Genomic DNA, 16,204 nt, shown 5'->3' with positions numbered 1-16,204 from the left:
AATAACATATCAGTTTTTCAAAACATTCTCGTTGCTGTCTCAAGAGTAATAGATATTTTTCTACAACTTTTTTGATAACTTATATTTGAGCCCATGTTGAAGACGACGAAAAATGGAAACTTCATGAATTTTTTCAATTTCAATTTGGTGACGATATCCGCGCAATGTTTTTTTATTTTTTCAAAACACTTTAATTGTTAAGTGAATTGCGACCCAACTCCCTTAACTGCACACTCACCCTACATTTATTCCTTGTAAATTCAACAATGTGCAACGACTCTTTATTCACAAAAAATTAGGTAAAAAAAAAATTACTGGCACAAATAACACTTCTTAACAGGATTAGGCTTAAGATTAGACTCAGACTATATTAGTTTCTTATTATATATACCGATCAACAGCTATTTCCCTTAGTTTACAATTATCAATGGATTTGAAACATATACATGTACATCAAAAAGTAGTCACACAATTTCGACTTTACAAAGTTTAAATAAAATTCGGCAAGATTAATTAAAATATTAAGAAAAACATTAAAAATCAGAAAACCCCTCATCAGTATGACACTTCTCAACTAAATATGGGATTGATTTATTCTTTAGAGTATTAAGAATAAATACATCTACAATAATTTTTTCTAAGAAATGAAGCTGTTAAATAAATAATGTTTTAAAGCTAAACAGCTAAAGAAACTTTATCTACAAATTAGGAAACCTTTATTATCACTGGACTACCTATAAAATCAAATTAAAGTATACGTCGATTTCACAACAAGTACACGGTAAACAGCACATGGGCATAGGTATGTAAATTGACACGGTTAAGCAGTATTTGTCGGTTAGTATTTGAATGAGTAACCGTTCCTGTCTGGCCATTTTACTTTGGAAGTTGATTTTCTAGGTTCGACTGACTGTTTTTCTGTCGTTGCAGACAATGTGATCTGGAAGTGTGCAGAACTTAGTTATGTTGTTTATACATAGGTATACATCTGATCAAGATTGGAGTAATTATACACCGATCAGTTGCAAAAGTTAGTCATCCCTACCCCTTCTCTTCACTCTTTGTTTTCTCAACAAAGTTCTGAGTGTTCTGAATATAGTGCCTGTAAGATGAAGTCGGGCTTATATCACTATAATTTTGTGAGAATGTGAGTGTGTGTGTGTGTGTTGGTGTGGGTACATATAGATAGGTGTAAATGTAAAATCAATCTTATTTTGAGGACTCAGTAGAAAAAAATTCTCAGAACCATCATTTATTAACACAAGACTCTAATATGAATTCTACAGCCTCTTGAAATTGTTGACTATTTAGAGGTCTTCCAAATGGTAAGAAAGTAACAAACAATATTGCAAAAATCCTAATGTTTTTTTAATGTATATTAAAAAATGTTACTCCAAGATAAAATGAAATGTCTAACAGGCGAACTTTCGACTTATAAATAATTTTAATATTTTCACAACAGTGAATTGACAAAAATTGGTGCATGAACTTTCTGTGGCTTACGATTTAAGTAAATATCATACATAGACTAATACAACTTTTTGTATATTATAACATCAAATTCTAAACAAAGTTTGAATGATACTTATTAAATAAGATATAACATTAACAGAAGAACATCCATGCAATTGCACATTTTAGAGTATAACACTCGAGTTCAAACTTGCACAATATTTGTACACGCGCATACAACTACATCTACATCATTATTAATGGGTATACAAACGTTTTTCTATGTACCGTAATCTATCAGACAGTCATAAAACGTGTTAAATAATCAACCATGAAATAATCTATAAAAACGACTGATTTTCAGGTGATTCAATCAAAGCCGTTTTGACATTTATATTTATAGGACCAATCATACCTCTTACTATTGGATTACTACACTGCTTCAAGTTTTCCACAACACGGATTAGAATCATAACTATTAATTCGCTGTTACAATAATTTAACTTTCATCGATTAGTACACAGTGAGGCAATTGCTATTAGCATTGAACAATAAAATTTGCATCATTACAATGAAATAAAAATGATACTCTAAGGCCTTGTACACGAAATGCAAAACTACTTGGGACCGATAATAGGAACAAACGCAATTATAGAGGCTGAGTTCGGCAATCGCCACATCGCCAGTCGCCAACTCGCCACCACTGCCACCAGCCAGTAAATGTGAAAGCCATGGCAACGTCGCGTCATTAGAAGCGCCACTGTCGCTATTTACTGGTGCTGTGTTCGGCAATCTCACCAGTAAAATGCAGACGACATTAAGAGGCGCTCTTGTTTACATTTATATATTATAGCAGAATGCCAGAACGTCAAAAAAATGTAACGAAAAAGAGATAGATCAACGTCGTCTGCTTTTTTTCTGGTGAGAAATCATGATGTAAGTATATAGATGAGGTGTGTGATGGCGCAAATTTCCGATGAGTCCGAGTCTCTCCAATAGCGTGCCTCATCCGCACATCGTCCATATTGGGATTTAAGCCAATCCGAATTTAGCGGTATTTCAAAAATATGTGATTGTCAATGGTTTCAAAAAGGTTTTAGCTTACATTACAATTTTAAAAGTTATGCTTAAAAATTGTTGCTGAAAATAAGAAAACATCATTTAACAGTTATATCGAATAGTGATGAGACGATAAAAATTAATTATTGCCGTATTTAAGAGAGAAATGATTTGAAGTAAGTCATGTACGTATTTATGGTAAAAAAATCATCAATTAGTCTATTATAATTTTTTTTTAAATTATATTTCTGAATGAATTTTGGTTAATTGTGATTGTTCCCATCCGGTTATAAATATATAAACAGCCCGCAATGCAAAAACAAGAATAAACAAAAATTTAAAAATTGATAACAAATTAACTCTACTATTAGATAATATTTTTAAAGGGATCATTACTTATGTACAACAATAGTTAAAAAATCACAGAGCTGTCAATATTTTAAAGACTGCTGTATTCAGTAAGGCTTCAAGCTGCACTTTTCTTTTAGTTGCACATCTGAGATTACTACATGAGATTAAATTGTTTCCTGGATAAATAAAAATCATGTAAAAAATACAGTGTCTCCTGTACGTATATGGAATCTAATTTTATTGTTGGAACAGCCGATTTGGATAAAACAAATATATTTGTATCACCAGGGACGATTAAGTTTCTTCTTATCCTCAACGGAATGTGCAGAGCATACGTTCCCTATGATAGTAAAATGTTTGACTGGTTATTCATTCGTGTAAAAATATTTATATATAAGCGACCACGATGGCATATTGTAAATATTAATTTATTTCACCACTCAAGTTCTCAAATAAGTGTCATGAGTGCATGTAATCTAAAAATAAACAAAGCAGACTACACAATTCCAACATGGCGGAATTACGGATGTGCGCAGGAACAGTCTCAATTTGAATTGGTTGGGTCACACACCTTATTTACTTACATTTACATCATGAAGAGAAATGGCCGAACACAGCACTAGTAAATAGCGACTGTGACGCCTCCAATGACGCAACGTTGCGATGTCTTTTATATTTACTGGCTGGTGGCGACTGCCGAATACAAACGCAATCATAGACATATAAGAAAAATAGACTGATCGTTCTTTTGTACAGCGCTAAAGCACAAGTAGAAGGAGACACAACATCAAACGTGGATAACTGTCTCTCTCGCACATTGCTAAAGGTGAGAAAAGGTGCTTCAGCGCCGTACATAAGAACGAGCAGTCTATTTTTCTTGTATATCTATAAGCGCAATACTGTTGTGACCAAAATGTGACCTGAGCCTCGGGCACGGAGCAAGAAGGTGTAGATGGCATGCTCCAACCTTTGGCCGTATACTTATAGACAGTTATCCATGTTTGAAAAGTAACCAAATGGCCAGGAAGTAGCGTCCCAATAAGCTTCTTGCAAGAACCGAGGATTTTCTGGACACACTTGTCTCGAAAGATGTTGTATTTGCGCGCGATCTCGTAAATTTCTAAAGAAGACAATGTGTTGCGAGTTAAGCGATACATCGCGTTGACCCTTACCTTGATGAAATATATTTTGCGTGATAAAAATTACGCTCAAATTGTTATGAAGACTACCTATAGTAAATAAGTCGACGATACCGCTACTACCGGATGATTCAGGCATCAAATCGTCAATAATAACCAGTTTTGATCTATGATCACCTGCCCAATCGCTATTTCGTGGTAATTGATTGTGAAACTCAATATTACTCCAGAGATTGCGGAAACCAGACTGCCACTCACCGTAATAAAAAATGACCCGCTCGAATCAAGTATCACTCATACGGTCAATGTGTCGTAAAAACCGTCTGACAAACACGATTTTACCGCAACCTGTGGGTCCACTCAGTGTACACGTCCATGGGTGTTGCCATCGCGTATCCATACTGCCCTACTAAACTTTGTCGAAAAGCTGATTGACCGCGTCGGGGGCCTCCGCGGACCGCTCGCAAAACCACGAGCGCTTTTGGAAGGCTAGCGCAAACGCGGCTCGCACGAACAATCAGCTCGTTCCGTCTGTTCAACTGCCAATCGAGCTCCTTTCGCAGCCGCCGACGCCGCCACCGCCACTGCGCCCCACCATCGCTCATGGATGGCGACCAATCGGCTTGTGACGTCGCGGCGGTTGGAGCACCTATTGCGCATGATCAAGATTACCTTATTACAAAGTTTCCTCCTTATTCGTGGCAGTTTTGAGGTTGAAGTCACACGAGTACTGACACCAAGATGATTTTTTTTTTCAAGGTTAAAGATTCGTGGTAAAGAATGTGCTGATGTTACAGTTTTCGAAATATGTATCAAGTTTCATCAAACATTCGTCGCAACGGTTTCAAGAATGCGCTGACGCTAGTATAAAGTGATCAAATACATTTTTTGGTACGTAAGGATGATTTTTGTATTCATGGTTTAAGTTTCGTGGTGAAGAATGTGATGATGTCATCTTTTTTGAAATATGTATCGTATTTCATTAAACATCCGACGCAACACCCATAAGAGTATCAGGTAATCAATCACATTTAGGCCTAATATAAATGAGTAATGTGTTGGTTCTGTAAAGGACCGGTTTTTGCAATTGTATTGATTATCTTTCATGACTCTGTATCCATTTTTTTTCGGATTCAGAAAATTATCTTGGGAAATGTCTTTTTTATTTTTTTTCTTACATGATTTTTCTATAAGCGGTTTTCGACAATCATCATCATCGTTCCTAGAGCTCGTCGATATAGCGTTTGCTTGACTATGTTTCGAGCCCATCTTGTCGTTTACTTGTTGATACATCGGCTGTAAAAATGGAAATGAACCAACCAACAGTTTTGTCGTACCTCGTCCGAGTGAGTGTTTTCCCCTACTCTGATGTATTATATCCCTTCTCCTGCGACATCACGTTAGTAACCATACGGATAACTCGGAGTCATGCTGTAAAAATATCTTTTACTATAGACTGGTTGACACGTTTTTATTTCCGGTTGAGTCACTACATCGTGAAAAATTGTACGACGAATGGAAAAATTCGACAATTTTATTTCCGTAATATTAGTCATAACAAGCTCACGAATCGTATCAAAATTTATCTTTTGACTATTGCTGTAATTTAATTTGATACCTTTCACTTTGCAAACATAATCTTCACTACCATCGGGTTTTTAAATCTTATATGCGTAAAACTTTGGCCCACTGGATAAAAACGAAGAAACGTATGCGCCAACTCCTTTATCGGCCAATTCGTCAGTGAGACTGCCTAGTGTCTGCCAATGGGTAAATCGTCCAGTCCTTCTCGGGAAACATAAAAAACGGAATCTGTGTCGTAATAGAGAGCACGTTTTCCTAGAAAATGCAGATACTCGAAAAGCTCTAAACGTGCTTGTGCTGTCACAAAAGCGGCAACCATAACGTTACTTAATGGTAATGACGTCAAGGCCTCAGTCTTATAATTCCAGTTAAAGTACAATGTATCATCGTTGACGGGTAAAATACCATTTACATCGATTTCTGCACTCGTAATTAAGTAATTCCATGAATCTTTTTGGGACCATCACCACCTCAGTCCTTGTAAAATTTTCACGTTGACCAAATTTACCCCACCAAGAATTGAGTAATGATTTTGCAACGGATCTTAAGACAGCATTGAGTTTTATCTCATTTTTGTCGAGATTTATTCCTTCAGTTCTACGGATTTTGTCGATATAGAATTCCTTTTGCTCATTAGATATGCAGGTAGGTGGGTACCCGGTTGATAGTGACTTTTAAAAACTTGTAAAATCTGATAAAAGTTAGATTGGTTGTACCAGAAAAAAAATTTGTCTCATAAAATTTTTACCAGATTCTATTTTTATTTTTCTGCACCAAATATTTTTATTTGTCTGTAAGAGGATTTTCTTGCATAAAATGTTTTATTACGTAAGTGCATAATTTTAATGAGAATTGATAAGACTATAAACTATATAAAAATACTTGAGATACTATTAGATAATTTTTTTATTAGTTTTTATCAGGTTTAACCAACACAAATTGTGTTCTTTTCAAATGGTATATGATAAATGGCATATGATTACCGATGTTTGTCAGAATAAACAAGGAATTGCCAGTAAAATTTTTATGATATCCAAACTGCTTTATTTTAAAGAGTTTTTTATACACATAAATAAGTAAATACGCGTAAAAGATTTTATTAGATTTTACTATAGATCGTATTCATCTTAATTTTTTTAAGAACGCTGTTTTCTTCAGTCATTCCTGGTCCAAAATCCTGGTAAATGTTAAGGTTTTAAAAAGACTTTATAAGACGTATTACTTCTGTTTCAATTCATAAAAATTGTTACTCTTCAAAAAATATATAATCACGTAAAAAAGTTTATCATTTTTGAGTTCTTACGAGAGTTAATTATTCCAAAAAAATCGAATATACACTTTTATAGTCTACAGTATACAGTGCCACTGTAAGTTCTGTTGTTTTAATGAAAGAATTGTATCCCTTTCTTTGTATTTGTAAATAAATACGCATACACAGAGACAGAAGATTGGACAGAAATATCGTAGCTTCAGGTAAATATTTAATAATCCGTCCGATGTCTTAGATAAATGCAGATTCACGTATTCTTCTGACTCCAACATAGGAGTGGTTCTGTATACTTATTGTATACACATTAATACACACATTACCAGCTAGACAGTATCCCTCTACATAAGGTGAATGTCCCTATTCGTGGAATATGTCCCTATTCATGGAATATGAAAATTAATGTATTTGTTATGCAATTTACTTGATAAAAAAATTGTGGTAGTTGTATATTTTATTTCTCTTTATGAATTCATAAGAAAAATTTCATTATACATACAATAAATGACCAATTTTCAAGATTATTCCATAAATAGAGACAAAGTCGAACATAACCTAACTTTTGAACTGTACATATTATGGTACCAAACTTCAACGAGTAATTTATATAATTCTAGTGAACAAATAAACGTTATAATTATTTCTGTTAAATACGATAGTGCTATGCCCGTAGAAAAACTTGAATTGCCTAAAACTTATATTATCTTGTAAGTTACAACTGAGTAAATATCATAAAATCGATTTAATGTAAATTGATCAATAAATTCTAGTTCAACAAAATCGTTCTGGAAGGTTCTTATGAAATAATTTTTATGCCAGTAATTTTTTTTAGTGTTAATGAAACAGATCTGATAAAGACTTATAAATTCTTTCTAGTTTGCGCATGTAATTAAATCCAAAACATGTAATAAACAATGTAAGAAAATGCGGGTATAACCTGTTATCACGATCTTAATCAAATTTTTTTAAATAAGTACTCACATCTTATTTAATTTTATATTTGAGAAGAAAATACAAAACACCCATACAATCTCGTAAGTAACAATTGAGTAAAACTCATTAAAACTTATACAATTGTTAAATTGAAGTAGACCAATACATTCTCATTGAACAAAATCACTGAATCGTTTTTATAAAGTTATAATTTTACCGGAAATTATTTTAATTTAAAAGGAAAGGATCTGATAAAATTTCATAAATTCCTTTTAGTTTACCTGCCTTAGGTGATTTTCAGGATTAATTAATTTCTGGTATATCGTAAGAGATTTTATGAGATATATCTGGTGCAAACTCATAGTTAAATATAGTTCAAAATTTTTTTTATCTGATTATAACAGACATTTTCAACCGGGTAACCCAAAGCTAGTGTTTTTTGTTTAAAAAACTCGTTAATATAATGTGCAAATAATTCTTCTTTGTCCGTTTCTTGATTGTACTGTGTTACCTGATATTTATATATTTCATAAACATTTTTAACGATATAACCTACGCAAACAGCCACCTTGACTTCTTCGGATATCCACGTACCTCTTAGAATGCGGTCTCTTTCATCGTCGTGGGTACAGTGCTCTTGAAGCATATTTTCACAACACGTACGACACAAAGGAAAAATAAGTTTATCGTGCATTTTTACCGGGAATACAGGATGATACAAATTTTTAGGTGGTAGCACATCACACATAATTAATCCATTCACTTGACAAATATCATTATTGTCACCTATTATTTTTTTACACTCTCCTTCGTTAGAGTATAACGTTGGATGACCAACCGGAAATATACCTCGTTTGCAAATATATGGATACAAAGAGCATACGTCAACGTATTTAATTTTTTTTCCATCCTGACAATCGTACATTTTTACAGTGTTTCCTGTTCGACCATCGAAAAATGCATCACGTGGATTCAATGGTTTTCTACTCCAATAATTTTCATTTTCTCGAATAAAATTTGAAAATTCTTTGTTTTCACGTATTTTTCGGTTAAAGTCGCATTCCCATTTTTCTATCAACTCATAATTTGACATTCTTATCTTTTCGTTAATCGTGCAAGTTTTCTCGTATCTATTATCCATTGTATCACCGGTCGTCAAAATGGTATCTCGATTTATTCGGTAACACCGTGGGCAGCCGTGCCAAAAGCAACCGTGGAATTGTAATACGATTCCACGATGATCATGCACACCATCTAGAGGAGTACAGTATCCATTGACGAGGATACCTTCTGGTAAGCGTCTCTCTTGGCAGTGTCCAACGTGCTCGATAAATCGCTGGAGAACGTGTTTTTCCATCCAATAAAGCCATTTTAAAGCTATTTCTGATTGATTGTTAGCCATACTGTAACCTTTTTGTGGTATTATATCAATTTGAATTTTTTTCAGAAATTTTTTTCTATACACACCAGCATGGTCGAAGCGATCGTTGTGCATTCGCCAAAAGGGTCCACCTCGAATTTTTCAAAAGTTTTTCGAAAAGCTAAGCAAGCTAATCTTAAAATTTTCACGTCTTGCCTACAGTTTTTTATAATTTCACTTTTAAAGTCAAATATATAATTATTTTCTACTTGTTTATTGTGCCATTTCAAAAACTGATCTCGATCTTTCGTGTGCATTCTATCGGGTGAATATACGACGAGCGGCGGTAGAGGACCTATGTACGATTGATTTTCGGGCTTGTTAAAAAAAGGTGGAAAAATACCTTTTTCAATTTCCGACAGACCGTACAACTTGGGTAAGCTGCTTAAAGGCATATGAAAGTAATTAAGACTATCGATAAATTTTATTTTCATAAATTCCATCAATATTATTTATGGTCCGTTCATGATAACGGATGGTACTACGCGTTCGCCGTGTTTTTCCACTATGTACTTAAAAAGAAATTGAGCATCGGATCCTTGTGCATTGCGAGCTATGCAAATGATCTTGTCAAAATATTTTTGATGATCCGAAGCAAGATCTACCAACTGTTTGATTGGATTAGTTTGAAAAATATATTCTCAAATGCCGCAATGATCGCAGTTTATCGAAATATCTTGTACGTTGCTACAAGCATTATAAACTTTTTGAACAATACACAGATTTACTTCGTGGATTTTTTTTTCTCATCACCCACGATGGGTGTCGTCTGTTGCGTTTCAAAATCGTAGAGTAATATTAAGAAATTAGGTTTTTTGCACTTCAATTTTAACGGTTGAATGTAACATTGATGATTTACGGGTAAATACTCTTTAAAATTGCAACAACAAAAAATACCGCATTGATGTTGATGTTTCTTGTTTGATATTTGCACAGTTTTGCAACATAACGGGCAAATTTTTATTTTTTTGCAAACGGTAAAAGATTTATTATACGAACCTTTTTGATCCTCGATATTTCCAGATGCTCCAACAAATGCTACAAGTGTATGCAATCTCCTTTTTGCGATGTGACGGGTCTATCAAAAAATTGTGATTCGTGCCACAGATTATTTTTTAACTTCACGTGTTTTGAAAATCATTTAAAAAAAGGTTCGTATAATAAATCTTTTACCGTTTGCAAAAAAAACTAAAAGGAATTTATGAAATTTTATCAGATCCTTTCCTTTTAAATTAAAATAATTTCCGGTAAAATTATAACTTTATAAAAACGATTCAGTGATTTTGTTCAATGAGAATGTATTGGTCTACTTCAATTTAACAATTGTATAAGTTTTAATGAGTTTTACTCAATTGTTACTTACGAGATTGTATGGGTGTTTTGTATTTTCTTCTCAAATATAAAATTAAATAAGATGTGAGTACTTATTTAAAAAAATTTGATTAAGATCGTGATAACAGGTTATACCCGCATTTTCTTACATTGTTTATTACATGTTTTGGATTTAATTACATGCGCAAACTAGAAAGAATTTATAAGTCTTTATCAGATCTGTTTCATTAACACTAAAAAAAATTACTGGCATAAAAATTATTTCATAAGAACCTTCCAGAACGATTTTGTTGAACTAGAATTTATTGATCAATTTACATTAAATCGATTTTATGATATTTACTCAGTTGTAACTTACAAGATAATATAAGTTTTAGGCAATTCAAGTTTTTCTACGGGCATAGCACTATCGTATTTAACAGAAATAATTATAACGTTTATTTGTTCACTAGAATTATATAAATTACTCGTTGAAGTTTGGTACCATAATATGTACAGTTCAAAAGTTAGGTTATGTTCGACTTTGTCTCTATTTATGGAATAATCTTGAAAATTGGTCATTTATTGTATGTATAATGAAATTTTTCTTATGAATTCATAAAGAGAAATAAAATATACAACTACCACAATTTTTTTATCAAGTAAATTGCATAACAAATACATTAATTTTCATATTCCATGAATAGGGACATATTCCACGAATAGGGACATTCACCTTATGTAGAGGGATACTGTCTAGCTGGTAATGTGTGTATTAATGTGTATACAATAAGTATACAGAACCACTCCTATGTTGGAGTCAGAAGAATACGTGAATCTGCATTTATCTAAGACATCGGACGGATTATTAAATATTTACCTGAAGCTACGATATTTCTGTCCAATCTTCTGTCTCTGTGTATGCGTATTTATTTACAAATACAAAGAAAGGGATACAATTCTTTCATTAAAACAACAGAACTTACAGTGGCACTGTATACTGTAGACTATAAAAGTGTATATTCGATTTTTTTGGAATAATTAACTCTCGTAAGAACTCAAAAATGATAAACTTTTTTACGTGATTATATATTTTTTGAAGAGTAACAATTTTTATGAATTGAAACAGAAGTAATACGTCTTATAAAGTCTTTTTAAAACCTTAACATTTACCAGGATTTTGGACCAGGAATGACTGAAGAAAACAGCGTTCTTAAAAAAATTAAGATGAATACGATCTATAGTAAAATCTAATAAAATCTTTTACGCGTATTTACTTATTTATGTGTATAAAAAACTCTTTAAAATAAAGCAGTTTGGATATCATAAAAATTTTACTGGCAATTCCTTGTTTATTCTGACAAACATCGGTAATCATATGCCATTTATCATATACCATTTGAAAAGAACACAATTTGTGTTGGTTAAACCTGATAAAAACTAATAAAAAAATTATCTAATAGTATCTCAAGTATTTTTATATAGTTTATAGTCTTATCAATTCTCATTAAAATTATGCACTTACGTAATAAAACATTTTATGCAAGAAAATCCTCTTACAGACAAATAAAAATATTTGGTGCAGAAAAATAAAAATAGAATCTGGTAAAAATTTTATGAGACAAATTTTTTTTCTGGTACAACCAATCTAACTTTTATCAGATTTTACAAGTTTTTAAAAGTCACTATCAACCGGGTACCCACCTACCTGCATATCTAATGAGCAAAAGGAATTCTATATCGACAAAATCCGTAGAACTGAAGGAATAAATCTCGACAAAAATGAGATAAAACTCAATGCTGTCTTAAGATCCGTTGCAAAATCATTACTCAATTCTTGGTGGGGTAAATTTGGTCAACGTGAAAATTTTACAAGGACTGAGGTGGTGATGGTCCCAAAAAGATTCATGGAATTACTTAATTACGAGTGCAGAAATCGATGTAAATGGTATTTTACCCGTCAACGATGATACATTGTACTTTAACTGGAATTATAAGACTGAGGCCTTGACGTCATTACCATTAAGTAACGTTATGGTTGCCGCTTTTGTGACAGCACAAGCACGTTTAGAGCTTTTCGAGTATCTGCATTTTCTAGGAAAACGTGCTCTCTATTACGACACAGATTCCGTTTTTTATGTTTCCCGAGAAGGACTGGACGATTTACCCATTGGCAGACACTAGGCAGTCTCACTGACGAATTGGCCGATAAAGGAGTTGGCGCATACGTTTCTTCGTTTTTATCCAGTGGGCCAAAGTTTTACGCATATAAGATTTAAAAACCCGATGGTAGTGAAGATTATGTTTGCAAAGTGAAAGGTATCAAATTAAATTACAGCAATAGTCAAAAGATAAATTTTGATACGATTCGTGAGCTTGTTATGACTAATATTACGGAAATAAAATTGTCGAATTTTTCCATTCGTCGTACAATTTTTCACGATGTAGTGACTCAACCGGAAATAAAAACGTGTCAACCAGTCTATAGTAAAAGATATTTTTACAGCATGACTCCGAGTTATCCGTATGGTTACTAACGTGATGTCGCAGGAGAAGGGATATAATACATCAGAGTAGGGGAAAACACTCACTCGGACGAGGTACGACAAAACTGTTGGTTGGTTCATTTCCATTTTTACAGCCGATGTATCAACAAGTAAACGACAAGATGGGCTCGAAACATAGTCAAGCAAACGCTATATCGACGAGCTCTAGGAACGATGATGATGATTGTCGAAAACCGCTTATAGAAAAATCATGTAAGAAAAAAAATAAAAAAGACATTTCCCAAGATAATTTTCTGAATCCGAAAAAAAATGGATACAGAGTCATGAAAGATAATCAATACAATTGCAAAAACCGGTCCTTTACAGAACCAACACATTACTCATTTATATTAGGCCTAAATGTGATTGATTACCTGATACTCTTATGGGTGTTGCGTCGGATGTTTAATGAAATACGATACATATTTCAAAAAAGATGACATCATCACATTCTTCACCACGAAACTTAAACCATGAATACAAAAATCATCCTTACGTACCAAAAAATGTATTTGATCACTTTATACTAGCGTCAGCGCATTCTTGAAACCGTTGCGACGAATGTTTGATGAAACTTGATACATATTTCGAAAACTGTAACATCAGCACATTCTTTACCACGAATCTTTAACCTTGAAAAAAAAAATCATCTTGGTGTCAGTACTCGTGTGACTTCAACCTCAAAACTGCCACGAATAAGGAGGAAACTTTGTAATAAGGTAATCTTGATCATGCGCAATAGGTGCTCCAACCGCCGCGACGTCACAAGCCGATTGGTCGCCATCCATGAGCGATGGTGGGGCGCAGTGGCGGTGGCGGCGTCGGCGGCTGCGAAAGGAGCTCGATTGGCAGTTGAACAGACGGAACGAGCTGATTGTTCGTGCGAGCCGCGTTTGCGCTAGCCTTCCAAAAGCGCTCGTGGTTTTGCGAGCGGTCCGCGGAGGCCCCCGACGCGGTCAATCAGCTTTTCGACAAAGTTTAGTAGGGCAGTATGGATACGCGATGGCAGCACCCATGGACGTGTACACTGAGTGGACCCACAGGTTGCGGTAAAATCGTGTTTGTCAGACGGTTTTTACGACACATTGACCGTATGAGTGATACTTGATTCGAGCGGGTCATTTTTTATTACGGTGAGTGGCAGTCTGGTTTCCGCAATCTCTGGAGTAATATTGAGTTTCACAATCAATTACCACGAAATAGCGATTGGGCAGGTGATCATAGATCAAAACTGGTTATTATTGACGATTTGATGCCTGAATCATCCGGTAGTAGCGGTATCGTTGACTTATTTACTATAGGTAGTCTTCATAACAATTTGAGCGTAATTTTTATCACGCAAAATATATTTCATCAAGGTAAGGGTCAACGCGATGTATCGCTTAACTCGCAACACATTGTCTTCTTTAGAAATTTACGAGATCGCGCGCAAATACAACATCTTTCGAGACAAGTGTGTCCAGAAAATCCTCGGTTCTTGCAAGAAGCTTATTGGGACGCTACTTCCTGGCCATTTGGTTACTTTTTCGTGGATCTCAAACAAAATACACCGGACAATTGTCGATTTCGAACTTGTATTTTTCCGGATGACGAGTATCTGTACGTATACATGGCTAAGAAACAGATGAAAGGAAGCGACATTGCGAACCATGTTCCAATCGTATCGTTGTAATGGCACCAAAGTCACGTTCACCGTTTGGTCAAAAACACGTCGCCATTTTGAGAGCTCTTCATCATCTCAACACCGAACAACAGAGAGCTCTGTTGCGCAAAGCAGATAAGACGCTCATCAAGCACATTTGCGAGTGTGCATTGAACATTCTCGAAGGAAACGTTCCACTAACTACGGCGCACAAAAAACGCTTGCGTAGACACGCCAGCGTTCTCAGAAAGCTCGCGAGCGCAAAAATTCATCCGTCGTCAATGAAAAAAATAATGCACAAGACTTTGCAAAAACTTTACTACGAAGTGGGGTGACCAACTGCATACGCTGGTGGTAACAAACTTGTAAGTGCTGTTAAAAATAAGTTTTTGCGATCGAACGTTATTAGTTGGCTAGAGAGTCAAGATACCTATAATTTACATAGGCGTACAAGAAATCGCTTTCCCAGAAAAAGCTGTAACGTGCGTAACTTTGACGACGTGTGGGAAGCTGATTTAATGGACTTGAGAACCTTAAAAACTTACAATGATGGTACGCTTATGTTCTCGTTGTCATGGATGTCGTCAGCAAATACGCTTGGGTGGTACCTATCAAGGATAAAACATCAAAAAACGTCGCCAAAGCATTTCAACATATTTTATCAAGAAGCGACGATCATACACCAATGTGTCTTTAAACGGATAAAGGTAAAGAATTTGTAGGTCGTGAAATGCAATCCGTTTTACGAGAAAATGAAATTAAATACAGAGTAGCACGTAGCCCACAGACAAAGGCTGCAATAGCCGAACGTTGTATGAGAACTGTTAAAGAAAGAAAGTGGCGATTCTTTACACACACAAGCAATCGACGCTTCGTAGACATTCTTCCAAGTATAATAGAGTCATACAACCGCACGAAGCATTCGTCAACAAAGATGGCACCAGCTGACATGACTTTGCACAATGTTGCACGAGCACGAGAAAACATAAAGCAACGTTATGATAGGTATATTTATAAAAATCCAAAGTACAACGTTGGAGATTTAGTTCGTATCAGTAAGACGGGAAGTGTCTTTGCCGAAGGTTACGAAAGCGGTTGGACTTTAGAGTTGTTTAGAATTGTACGTATCTCTTGCACGCGACAACCTCCAGTTTATTTTTTCAGAGATTTGGCTGACGAAGACATTGACAGTTTCTTTTACGAGGAAGAGTTAAGCAGAGTACGAAAGGAATTGAGCGAGAGCTACTTCGAGGTTGACAAGATATTGAAAAGTCGAGGTAAAGGACGTTTTAAAGAATTTTTTTTCAGCTGGAAGGGATATCCTGAAAAATTTAATTTCTAAGTGAAAGGTGATTATTTAAAGGATATAAAATTAAGGACGACTTTAACGTTGTGTTGCCTAGCAACAGTAGCATGCAGTATTATCCTGACAATACTACTACGCACTACGTGACAAGATTACCCCAGCAAATTAGTTTGCAAGATCAATGGAGTGTTGGT

The 16,204-nt window shown here is 34.6% G+C and overlaps 1 protein-coding gene across 3 annotated transcripts in view; it reads right to left on the bottom strand.

Annotated features, from left to right (window-relative positions):
• The window catches only part of LOC106637707 (uncharacterized), a 195,919-nt gene extending 193,772 nt beyond the window's left edge, over window positions 1-2,147 (bottom strand). For 2 of the 3 annotated variants that reach the window (XM_014350594.3, XM_089597141.1), the window contains exon 1: window positions 1,868-2,147. The gene's annotated coding sequence lies outside the window, so the exon portion shown is untranslated. The other variant, XM_014350595.3, reaches the window with a different exon arrangement.
• Window positions 2,148-16,204: the final 14,057 nt, after the last annotated feature.

This window comes from Copidosoma floridanum, unplaced genomic scaffold (genome assembly GCF_036245765.1).
Source record: "Copidosoma floridanum isolate Cflo_tuat_1 unplaced genomic scaffold, Cflo_Japanese_pri ptg000030l, whole genome shotgun sequence".
Classification (NCBI taxonomy): Eukaryota; Metazoa; Arthropoda; class Insecta; order Hymenoptera; family Encyrtidae; genus Copidosoma; species Copidosoma floridanum.
This window is presented reverse-complemented; position numbering and strand designations above follow the sequence as displayed.